Source organism: Engraulis encrasicolus, unplaced genomic scaffold, assembly GCF_034702125.1.
Source record: "Engraulis encrasicolus isolate BLACKSEA-1 unplaced genomic scaffold, IST_EnEncr_1.0 scaffold_36_np1212, whole genome shotgun sequence".
In the NCBI taxonomy this organism is placed as follows: domain Eukaryota; kingdom Metazoa; phylum Chordata; class Actinopteri; order Clupeiformes; family Engraulidae; genus Engraulis; species Engraulis encrasicolus.
In genome coordinates, this window is record NW_026945665.1 from 150,001 (window position 1) to 159,983 (window position 9,983).

The 9,983-nt window shown below is 44.0% G+C and overlaps 1 long non-coding RNA gene across 1 annotated transcript in view; it reads right to left on the minus strand.

Moving 5' to 3' along the window:
• LOC134443768 (uncharacterized) overlaps positions 1-3,279 on the minus strand; it is a 3,361-nt gene extending 82 nt beyond the window's left edge. Inside the window, exons 1-4 of the long non-coding RNA XR_010033738.1 lie at positions 2,405-3,279; positions 1,359-1,515; positions 1,069-1,227; positions 1-334 (exon numbers count right to left, since the gene is read on the minus strand). The exon at positions 1-334 is cut by the window's left edge and continues 82 nt beyond it. This is a non-coding gene — a long non-coding RNA (uncharacterized LOC134443768). The remainder of the gene's footprint in view (positions 335-1,068; positions 1,228-1,358; positions 1,516-2,404) is intronic.
• Positions 3,280-9,983: the final 6,704 nt, after the last annotated feature.

The following is a 9,983-nucleotide window of genomic DNA, read 5'->3' on the forward strand; positions in this document are numbered from 1 at the left end:
TTCATGAACTGTGTGAAAGCATCCAGGTACACATCTTTTGCGCATGCCACAGAAAATGACTTCAGTGAGATTGAAGTTTACTGCAGCTGCTGTGTAAAGTGTCCGTGTCTCCTCTGCTGTGGTTGGTTGCTTTGACTTCCTCCTTTCTGTGTCGCTGTCTGTCTGGCTCATTTCGCTGGACTGAGTCGTCTCCGCACCTGATGGTAACAAGTCCAAGACTGCATTCGTCGACAAGTTCTCAGCAAAAACCAGTTCAGATGTGTTGCGTTTGGCGGGGGTGTGGAACACTAGCTGAGGAAAATCACGACTGAGCCTCTTCTTCAATATATCCTGTCTGTAAACACAAATCAACAAAAAAAGAGGCATATCAGTACAAGCATAGTGGGGCTTCATGTAGTCGCTGATATGCAATAGCCACCCTCACACATTAACTCGGAGTGAATAAATAATATTGGTGGAGTTTACTTGCTATGCAACAGATATAATACCAAGTATTCCCAAGGGAAGCACATACTGTAACGAACATCACACTATCAAGAATACTGCCATCCTCCTTATTTCAAAATATTACAAGTACAGTATGTGCAGATGACAAGCAGAGTGTTAGAGAATAATTTCAGTCAATTTCAACATGCAGTTGTAATGCTCACACTACCCTGGACGTGTCAGTACTAGAGATTTTTTTTTCTTCTTCTTCAGCCTTTTCCGAGATTCTGGTCATTGTAATGAGGGCAGCGCTTTGTTTACATTTCAAAAAACATTTTTATTTATTCCCAAAAACATCCAAAAGGTTATACAACATCAGCCGACAACTAGCAAACAGCGACACCCTTTAAATATTTGGAGTAGGCCTATGTTGTAAACAATGTAAACAAATGCTGCCCCCATTAGAATAGCTCATATCTCGGAAAGGGTTGAGCCGAAAAATGTGCCATCACCGGGTACTGACAAGTTAAGGGTATGAGCAATACAACAGCATATTGAAATTGACTGAAGTGGTCCTTTAAGTCACATGCGTGAACTTTCCCTTGGATTTGACAAATTCGTAATACACTGACTTGCAATTACCTGTAGGTTGAAGCATCAACACCTTCACTTGACTGCACAAGGGCAATAAAGGCCTTCCTCAGTTGGCTCATCCTCAGCAGCTCTTGGTTGATCAGTAGCCTTTAGCGGATTACCCTCTCGCAGAATAACTTGTAGCTCAGATCAAATGTTGGCCCAATCCTTACAAAAATATAGAAGAAGATGTGTGTTGTGAGAGCTTTCTTTGTGAGATCCATGTTGTGAGAACAAACGGTCTCAATCATAGGACACACATTGTACTGTGTTTCTATATAAAATTAAGATTGACTTACTGTTCTTTCTCTGCTCTGACAGGCTCACTCAAAAACCTTGTGTACTCTCTGTAGCAACTTCTGTGGTACTGCACCTCCAGAGCCACACAGTCTCTGTCCTTGATGTGAATGAGGATGCTCTTGGCTTCCTTTACTTCAGCTGCTTCCTGCAACTTGCCTTGTACAAAAGAAAAGAAAAAAGAATGAATAAATAGACAGGCAAACAATTAGACATTTTTCCTGGTGGAGTGGTATTGTAAAAAAAAAAAAATGGCGATGGGTGTTGCACCCCCCAAAAAAGCATTCCGTAGCCTCTTACTGCAGTGCAGATGGGGTTGCCAGCGGGCTTATTCACTATTTGCTGAAAACTACATCATAACAACATTGCTATGACAGTGCAGAGTAACAGATTAAGACATACATCTTAAAATTTTGGTGACAGTAAGGTTATAACATAGGTGCTGTGCTAAGGGGTTAAGCACACAGATGTACAGCACAGCCAGGACACACCTCTTGAGCCTGGTCACTGAGGCTGCCCAGGGACAGAAGCGGAAAAATCCCAAGTGTACAAGTGAGAGAGGGGGGCAGTGGGGGGTAGGGGAATGGCACGGGGGATGGGATGGCAGAAGCAGTGTCTTAACCAGACAGGCCATCAGGCTGAGGAGCAACATTTCTGAACAGATATTCAGAGTCATATCAACATCAGGCATGCTTTGACATCCATATAAACATACCCTATCCTATTTAAGACAAAGTGTGATTCATTTAAACATCTAAAACCTAAAACACTGGGGGTACTATAGGCATGGGGATGTTTTGCAGGCTATTGGAATGTAATTTCACACCCACACACATAACACATTATGCCAATTCACACGTGAATTCATATTAGAATTAAACAAAAAAAACAATGATTGTGCAGCAGTGTGGGCTAGATAGTCAGTCAACTTCTACTAACATCTGTGTGTGTGTGTGTGTGTGTGTGTGTGTGTGTGTGTGTGTGTGTGTGATTTGGGGGATGGGGTGCATTCGCATAGACTGTGTGGTTGGGGTGAGAGTAATCTTACCTGCGGTTAAAGTCTGTGTTTTCGTTCTCTTTGACGTCTGCCACTCGCGACGATACATTTGCTGTCTTTCTTGCAAATCATGCAGACAGCAGGAAGAACGGGGCCAGAGCTTGATCTGGATCGCAGTTTCCTGGTCGGAGTGGTGGTCACAGCCGATAAAGCGGAGGTAGCCTGGCTAGTTCGGTGGTCTTGTTGGCCATCTCCCCTCTCTGCCTCTCGCAAGAGACGCCGTGTGACTCGTTCAATTTCCCGCTTGTCAATAAACCTCCGGTAGCATGTGGGATGGAGAGCCGCATCCTCGGGAATTTCGTCAAACTCCAACTCAATACATTGCTTAAAATGTTCTGCTACGTCTCTGCACTCACCCTTCAATTCTAGCCGCTGCCGAAAATTTCGATATGTATTCCACCGTATATTGGTGAAATTCTGTGTTTCTTCATGCTTGACCGAAGATATATGCATGTAACACAACTTGCGTTTCGAAGATGTCTTTTTTTTGTACATTTTCGGTCGAGATTTCGTCTTCCTCGGTACTAACTAGATGATCGACCAGCTCCGGTAGCCATGCTACTTCCGTTTACTCCTCATCTCAGCTGACATAGCAGTTAGCTGATTCGTTCCTTCTGATGACGCTTCAACCGTGGCACCTCTCGAGGCGAAAAGTATTATTACGCCGGCCGAATATCTACATACGCCTCGGAGACAGTAGTTCGTCATTACACGTTGCGAATTTGAATAGCCTTGCAGTCCGGACTATTCCGAACAGAGGTTTTAAATCCTCTATATAAGTCTTTCTTTTTTATGAACTGAATGTCTGTTCGTTCGGAGGCTGTGGAGCGAAGTTCGGTTTCTGAAGCACTTTTCGAGGGTCACCTTCCGGCCTAACACCCAGAGCTCTGGCTACACCGCCTCGGCGTTTTTCCCATGTAGCCTGAAACTAAAGAATACAGATGTCGTCCCTCCCCTCTCGCTCAAATCAGTCACAAATATGTATTGATGTATTTTCTTAAACTTTTTTGTATTGCTGCGCGAGCATAGGCCTAATAGATATTCTGTCTTTACGGTGTCAGCTGTCTGTTAACTCTCCTTCGTCACAACACCTGTGCTACGTCTTGTATTAGGCTACGTGTTAAACGGCGCAGCCCCACTTTCACTTTCTCAAATCCAACAAATATCTTGTTTTAGTCTATTGCTTGTCGTGTCTTTTGCAACTATGGGTTTAAACTAAATGTATTTTTGCTATCTTTTCCTTCTGTAATGGCATGTCACGTCATTATCAAGACAGTATTATCCTGAGCTGCCTCTTTGCATTGATGGCTAAGAAAGAAACCGTCTTTCCGTGCTGTTTGTGAATCGCTTGGTAGATACGCGCTCCCTTTATTGTAATAGCTATGAAACATGGTAGCTTAACTTTGTTGTTGGAGTGTGTCTGATATTTTACAGGGCCTTCATGAGTTACATTTTCCTGTGGTGTTCACGGATAGGCTTTTGTATCCATGCAAACACGTTTTGTTCTGGAAAGCATTTAATCATTGGGATGGATGTTTCAATATCTTCATGGTTGAGGCGACGCTCCAAGGCGTAGACTACGTAACGTCATCAACCTCTGTTGAAAACCTAAGCAATGAGCGGTCACTTGGTTTTGTTCTGGTGTGTTGCCATTTAGTAAGCTCACTGACAGTATCTGTGGATTGGAGCAATAGGAAGCTGAAACATTCACATTTTATTATTATTGTATATGGTGTCCATTTTACAGTGTGTGTGTGTGTGTGTGTGTGTGTGTGTGTGTGTGTGTGTGTGTGTGTGTGTGTGTGTGTGTGTGTGTGTGTGTGTGTGTGTGTGTGTGTGTGTGTGTGAAATATTGCTTTGCTTAACAAGGTGTTTGTGTCTGGGACATGTTTTCAGTTTTTGCTTAAGGGAAATGGTATGAATACTCACTGGCCAGGAAAATAATCAGGAAAATAGAGTTAGTTGTCCACCTCTCTATCTCCTAACCTCAAACATACTCAGAACTTCACATGCAGGATGAAGGGACACTGCGACCATTTCCCTAAGAAGGTTATTGTGAGTAGTGATGAAGCATTTTTTTCGTGTGAGCTTTTTAATATAGGCTATATTATATACAATGTCATATATACCGATAGGCGCCGCATCGGTGTCGGGCCCTCAGGCGTCAAAAAAGTGCCCGGGCCCTTTTCAGATCCCAGTCCAGCCCTGTGTGTGTGTGTGTGTGTGTGTGTGCGTGTGTGTGTGTGTGTGTGTGTGTGTATGTGTGTGTGTGTGTGTGTGTGTGTGTGTGTGTGTGTGTGTGTGTGTGTGTGTGTGTGTGTGTGTGTGTGTGTGTGTGTGTGTGTGTGTTTGTGTGTGTTTGTGTGTGTGATTCAGACTGTAACTTACTCTCCCTCTCTCTCTCTCTCTCTCTCTCTCTCTCTCTCTCTCTCTCTCTCTCTCTCTCCTCTCTCTCTCTCTCTCTCTCTCTCTCTCTCTCTCTCTCTCTCTCTCTCTCTCTCTCTCTCTCTCTCTCCAGGCTTTGGTCCTGCAGTATAACAGCAGAGGGCTGTGCTGCGCTGGTCTCAGCTCTATCATCAAACCCCTCATCACACCTGACAGAGCTGGATCTGGGGTATAATAATCTAGGAGACTCTGGTAGGAAGCAGATCAAAGCTCTACTCAGCAGACCAGGCTGTAAACTACAGATAAAATACTGAACAGAAACAGTTTGGCCTTTAGCTGCAGAATGTGACAGGAGTGGATGTGGAGATGGTGAATGGTGTGCACTGCAGTGTGTGTGTGTGTGTGTGTGTGTGTGTGTGTGTGTGTGTGTGTGTGTGTGTGTGTGTGTGTGTGTGTGTGTGTGTGTGTGTGTGTGTGTGTGTGTGTGTGTGTGTGTGTGTGCGTGTGTGTGTGTTTGTGTGTGTGTGTGTGTGTGTGTGTGTCCACTTCAATCCCATCCCTCATTTTAGCTCTAACATCCCATATCAAGACTCAGCCCTCTGAACAGCCCTTTACACTCAAATGTATTTTATTGCTCTTATATCCTTATTGTGTGTATGTCTCCATACTGTATTCATTGTACTGTATGTGTAGCACATTTATAATTACATTACATCAAAAAGAGTTTAATATGTGTAACATCTGTGTGATTGTGCATTATGAGAACAGTCTTAGTGTGGTCGTGTATCCAGATTGTAAGATGACAAATCCTCCGCAATTTCATAGGGCGCATGTCATATCTTTGTAGTGGTAAATGGGCACCCTTTAGTGTTTGCGGTGATCACAGTTGCAGTGCTTTGAGTGTGCTAGCCCTGCTTTCCTAGTTAAAGTAACCAACCTCTGAGACTGCTCAGGCTTGGCCAATATTAGTGAATAGAATCATTAGTCTGGGTGACAGGCCTTTAATTTAACCCCTTGTGTGCCACATTTTCTTTTGTTTTCTGTATCAGCAGCATATCTTTTGTTTTTGTTATGTTTGTTTATGTTTCAATAAATATTGACCTTTTTTTGATTTAACTGGAACCCTCACGTCTCTGCCTTTTCACTCACTTGCCTGCGTGTGGGAACCCTCTTGCTTAACACATGGTCTAAGAGCTACAAGTATATCTGGTGGTGAAAGGCCACCAGTGGCGTAGTCGTTAAAACACACAGTTTGCCCAGACCCTTTAGGACCCCCGGTTACACACTGTTCTCGCTCACATGCTTTGTCTACATCAATCGACAAAAATCTCACAAGTCGTATGGGCCTATTGTTAGCAAAAACATGAAAGCCCATTGGGAAACTCCAACTCCCATTGTCATTGTGACACAGCACTCCACAGCACACAAGTGAACACTGCACACTGCACACAACGAAATTGCATTTATGCCTCACCCGTGCAAGGGGGCAGCCCTCAGTGGCGCCTCATGGGGAGCAGTGCGGTGGGACGGTACAGGGTACCTCAGTCATGGAGGAGGATGGGGGAGAGCACTGGTTGATTACTCCCCCCACCAACCTGGCGGGTTGGGAGTCGAACCGGCAACCTCTGGGATGCAAGTCTGACACCCTAACCGCTCACCCATGACTGCCCATACTTCCTACTTATAGAAATCCCATCTAAGCGTGATAGTTTTTAGATTTGTCCGTGAGCCATCCGATCAAAGAAAATCAAAATGTAGTAAATATTTCATTAGCCCATTATCTCATTTATTAAGTGCAGTTGTAATAAAGCTGCAACTTACAGAATTAATTAATGAAATTAATAATTGGACACGCCTTGGTGAAATCCGCCTAAATTGGTGTTACTCACACTAGCAATGCTAGAACAATGCAGTTTGAGAAATGCCCAGAGATCAGGTGTGTGTGTGTGTGTGTGTGTGTGTGTGTGCGTGTGCGTGTGCGTGTGTCCTCACCCGTGACTCTGCTAGTCCAAGTGTGTGTGTGGTGTATGATGATCAGGTGTGTGTGTGTGCGTGCGTGTGCGTGCATGTGCGTGTGTGTGCGTGTGCGTGTGTGCGTGTGCGTGTGCGTGCGTGTGCGTGTGTGTGTGTCCTCACCCGTGACTCTGCTAGTCCAGGTGTGTGTGCAGTGTTTTTCCGGGATTGACCCTGTTTTTGTGGTCTGTCTAGGAAAATGAAATAACCTACCTGGGACACGTTTTGTCCCGTTTTTTTACTTCCTCACATTATCTCCCATTATGTAAGTCAACTGGTCTCTCCAAACCGTCCACAAAACCCATGTTAATTATTTCGCTAAGCGTAGCAGACAGACGCAAAGCAAGCCAGGCTGCCGTGGGCACGAATGCAACCTTTGCCTGGCATTCTGAAAGCCAGGTTAGGCTCTAGTCGCCTTTGCTTGAACCACATCCAACAGGATTAGCTGTGGATGCAAGAGGAAGCTGTCTGAAAGGGATGCTTGGGTGACCGGCCGTGTGTATTGGAGCTCTCGATGGACCGTTTTGGTGGAAACAGGAAAGTTGAGATGCACATTTATTTCTACCGTGATTTGGACAGCTGTGGTTTTATGGGGTTTAAAAAAAAAACAAATTCCAGGTTAGCACCCAAACATCCCTTTCAGAGTATTCAGACAGCTTCCTCCTCCACAACTAATCCTGTTGGATGTGGTTCATCCTTCGGTATCTAGACATTACCTTGGATACGGCGGCTCTTGATGTATCACAAAGACTCGCTATCTTGGTCAAAGATGCAACAGTTACACCACGTACACCAAGAATTTCTCATTTTTGAGCTCTGATATGTCACCCATAATGATGTGTGTATTGCACAATTTTGAGCAAAAATGTGCTCTTAGGCATGAAACTTCCCACACTAAAATGACAGGTGTCTCAGATATTTTGTCCACACCCTGTAGACTCACAATTTACAAGTGGGTACACTCATGTTGTATGCAGCACATTAGCATGTTAGCAGCATCTGGTTTCTAGGGGAAAATCACCATGGCAAATAACATGACAAATTATGTTGGACAAGATTATAAGACGGATGTCACCCACTGACATTTGTGTGTCCCTGCATTCATTCACCAAAATGTACAGCACAATAAATGGGGTAATTAGACAAAATATGACGATAATAAAGTAATGTGGATATCCCTCAGCTACATTGATCATCTCGCATGAACATGACATCCCATCTCATCTTCAGTTCTGTGACCGTCTCAACGTTCTAGTGGGCGGTGATTTGATAGAAGCCGTCAAACATGCCGTGCAATCAAGCCAACTGTAGTCTGTAGCAATGTGCTATTTGTCCTATGAAATGTTGATGGACAATTCAGACTTAATAAAGGTTTGTGTTCCTTTTGCCTTTTCGCTGCTGATTTGACCACTGTTTAGCAGCATGTTTTAATGTGGCTTAAACAGGGCAGGCTATGTCAAATGCAAACGAAAGGTGGCTTAAACAGGGCAGGCTATGTCAAATGCAAACGAAAGGTGGCTTAAATAGGGCAGCCTACGTCAAATGCAAACGAAAGGTGGCTTAAACAGGGCAGGCTATGTTGCAGTTTTTCTCAATTGGTTTTGTACATTTCTCACAGCAGAATAATGATTCTCAAAAGTCTTTGTTCAATTGTGACTTCCTGGTGTTACCTGTGCACATGGTCAAATCAGTTTCTCATTGTTTTCGGCATATAGCAAATGCTCTCGTCCACCACGCCATGGCTGTGTACAATTCTCAGTGATTTCGTACATTATCAATTGCTTTTGTCATATCACTCAAAAAGCTTTGTCACTGAATGCATGAAACTATCTCAATCTTATCTGATCAATGTAATATAAAACTGAATTTACATTTCCCATCCAATCTAAACAACATTTCGCTTCAGAAAAGATCCTCAAGAGTGTACTATTCAATTGACAACATGAGAAATTGATTTGACTAGCTTGTCCATACACTATGACACAATGACTAACCATTCTGCTGGCGCTGATACGTTCATTGACACAAAAACTTGGGTTTTGAAAGACAAATAAGGGTTTTGAGCAAGAGACTCGGTTTTGCAGGCTATCCACCGTGTTTTGCCATTTGTTAAAGCTGTTTTGAGAATGAATATTATGTTTTGCAAATTGCGAGAGAGATTCGAGAAATGTACAAAAGCAATTGAGAAATACTGTAAATGCAAACGAAAGGTGGCTCTCACGCTCAACAGCCAGCTGCACATTATCAGATTCTTTTGCGCTAGTTTCTCAAGCTGGTTTTGTAGAGAAAGGAGAGAGAGTGGGAGAGAGAGAGAGAGCGATAGAGAGAGAGATAGAGAGCGAAAGACAGGGGGAGAGAAAGACAGAAAGAGAGGGGGGGGGGAGAGAAAGACAGAGAGAGACAGGGGAATAGAAAGACAGAGAGAGAGTGGGAGAGAGAGATAGAGAGAGAGAAAGACAGAAAGAGAGGGGGGGAGAGAAAGACAGAGAGAGACAGGGGGAGAGAAAGACAGAGAGAGAGTGGGAGAGAGAGATAGAGAGAGAGAAAGACAGGGGGAGAGAAAGACAGAGAGATAGAGAGAGAGAAAGACAGGGGGAGAGAAAGATAGAGAGAGAGAAAGACAGAGAGAGAGTGGGAGAGAGAGATAGAGAGAGAAAGACAGGGGGAGAGAAAGACAGAAAGAGAGGGGGAGGGGGAGAGAAAGAGAGAGGGGGGTGGGGTGCATAATGAGAGGTGGTGTGGAAAGTTTGAGCAACATTTCTCACTGCACATGTGCGCAGGCAGCAGATTGTATCGTTTCTGTGCCATCCCAAACTCGGCGAGTGACACGTTCAGGTAGGCAGGTGTCTGTTAGGGAGGGGTTCAGATTGAGGTATTTTGCATACACTACACAGTGCCAGTACACCAGCAAATCCTGATAGTGGCATTCTTATCAGCAGTTGTTAGATAACCAAGGGCAAAACCAAACAAAACACACACAAGCTATTGAATGGCAAGCACATTTCTGGAATGAACTGTCACAAGCAATTGAATGACAAAACATATTCTCGTCATGACTTGTCTGACCAGCTAGTCTACTCCTTAATATAGAAGGCAGGGCATTGAAAAGAAAAACATTTTTTTTTCCTCCTCTACTTCAAGAAGGCAGCTCTGAAGCACATACAGGACACAT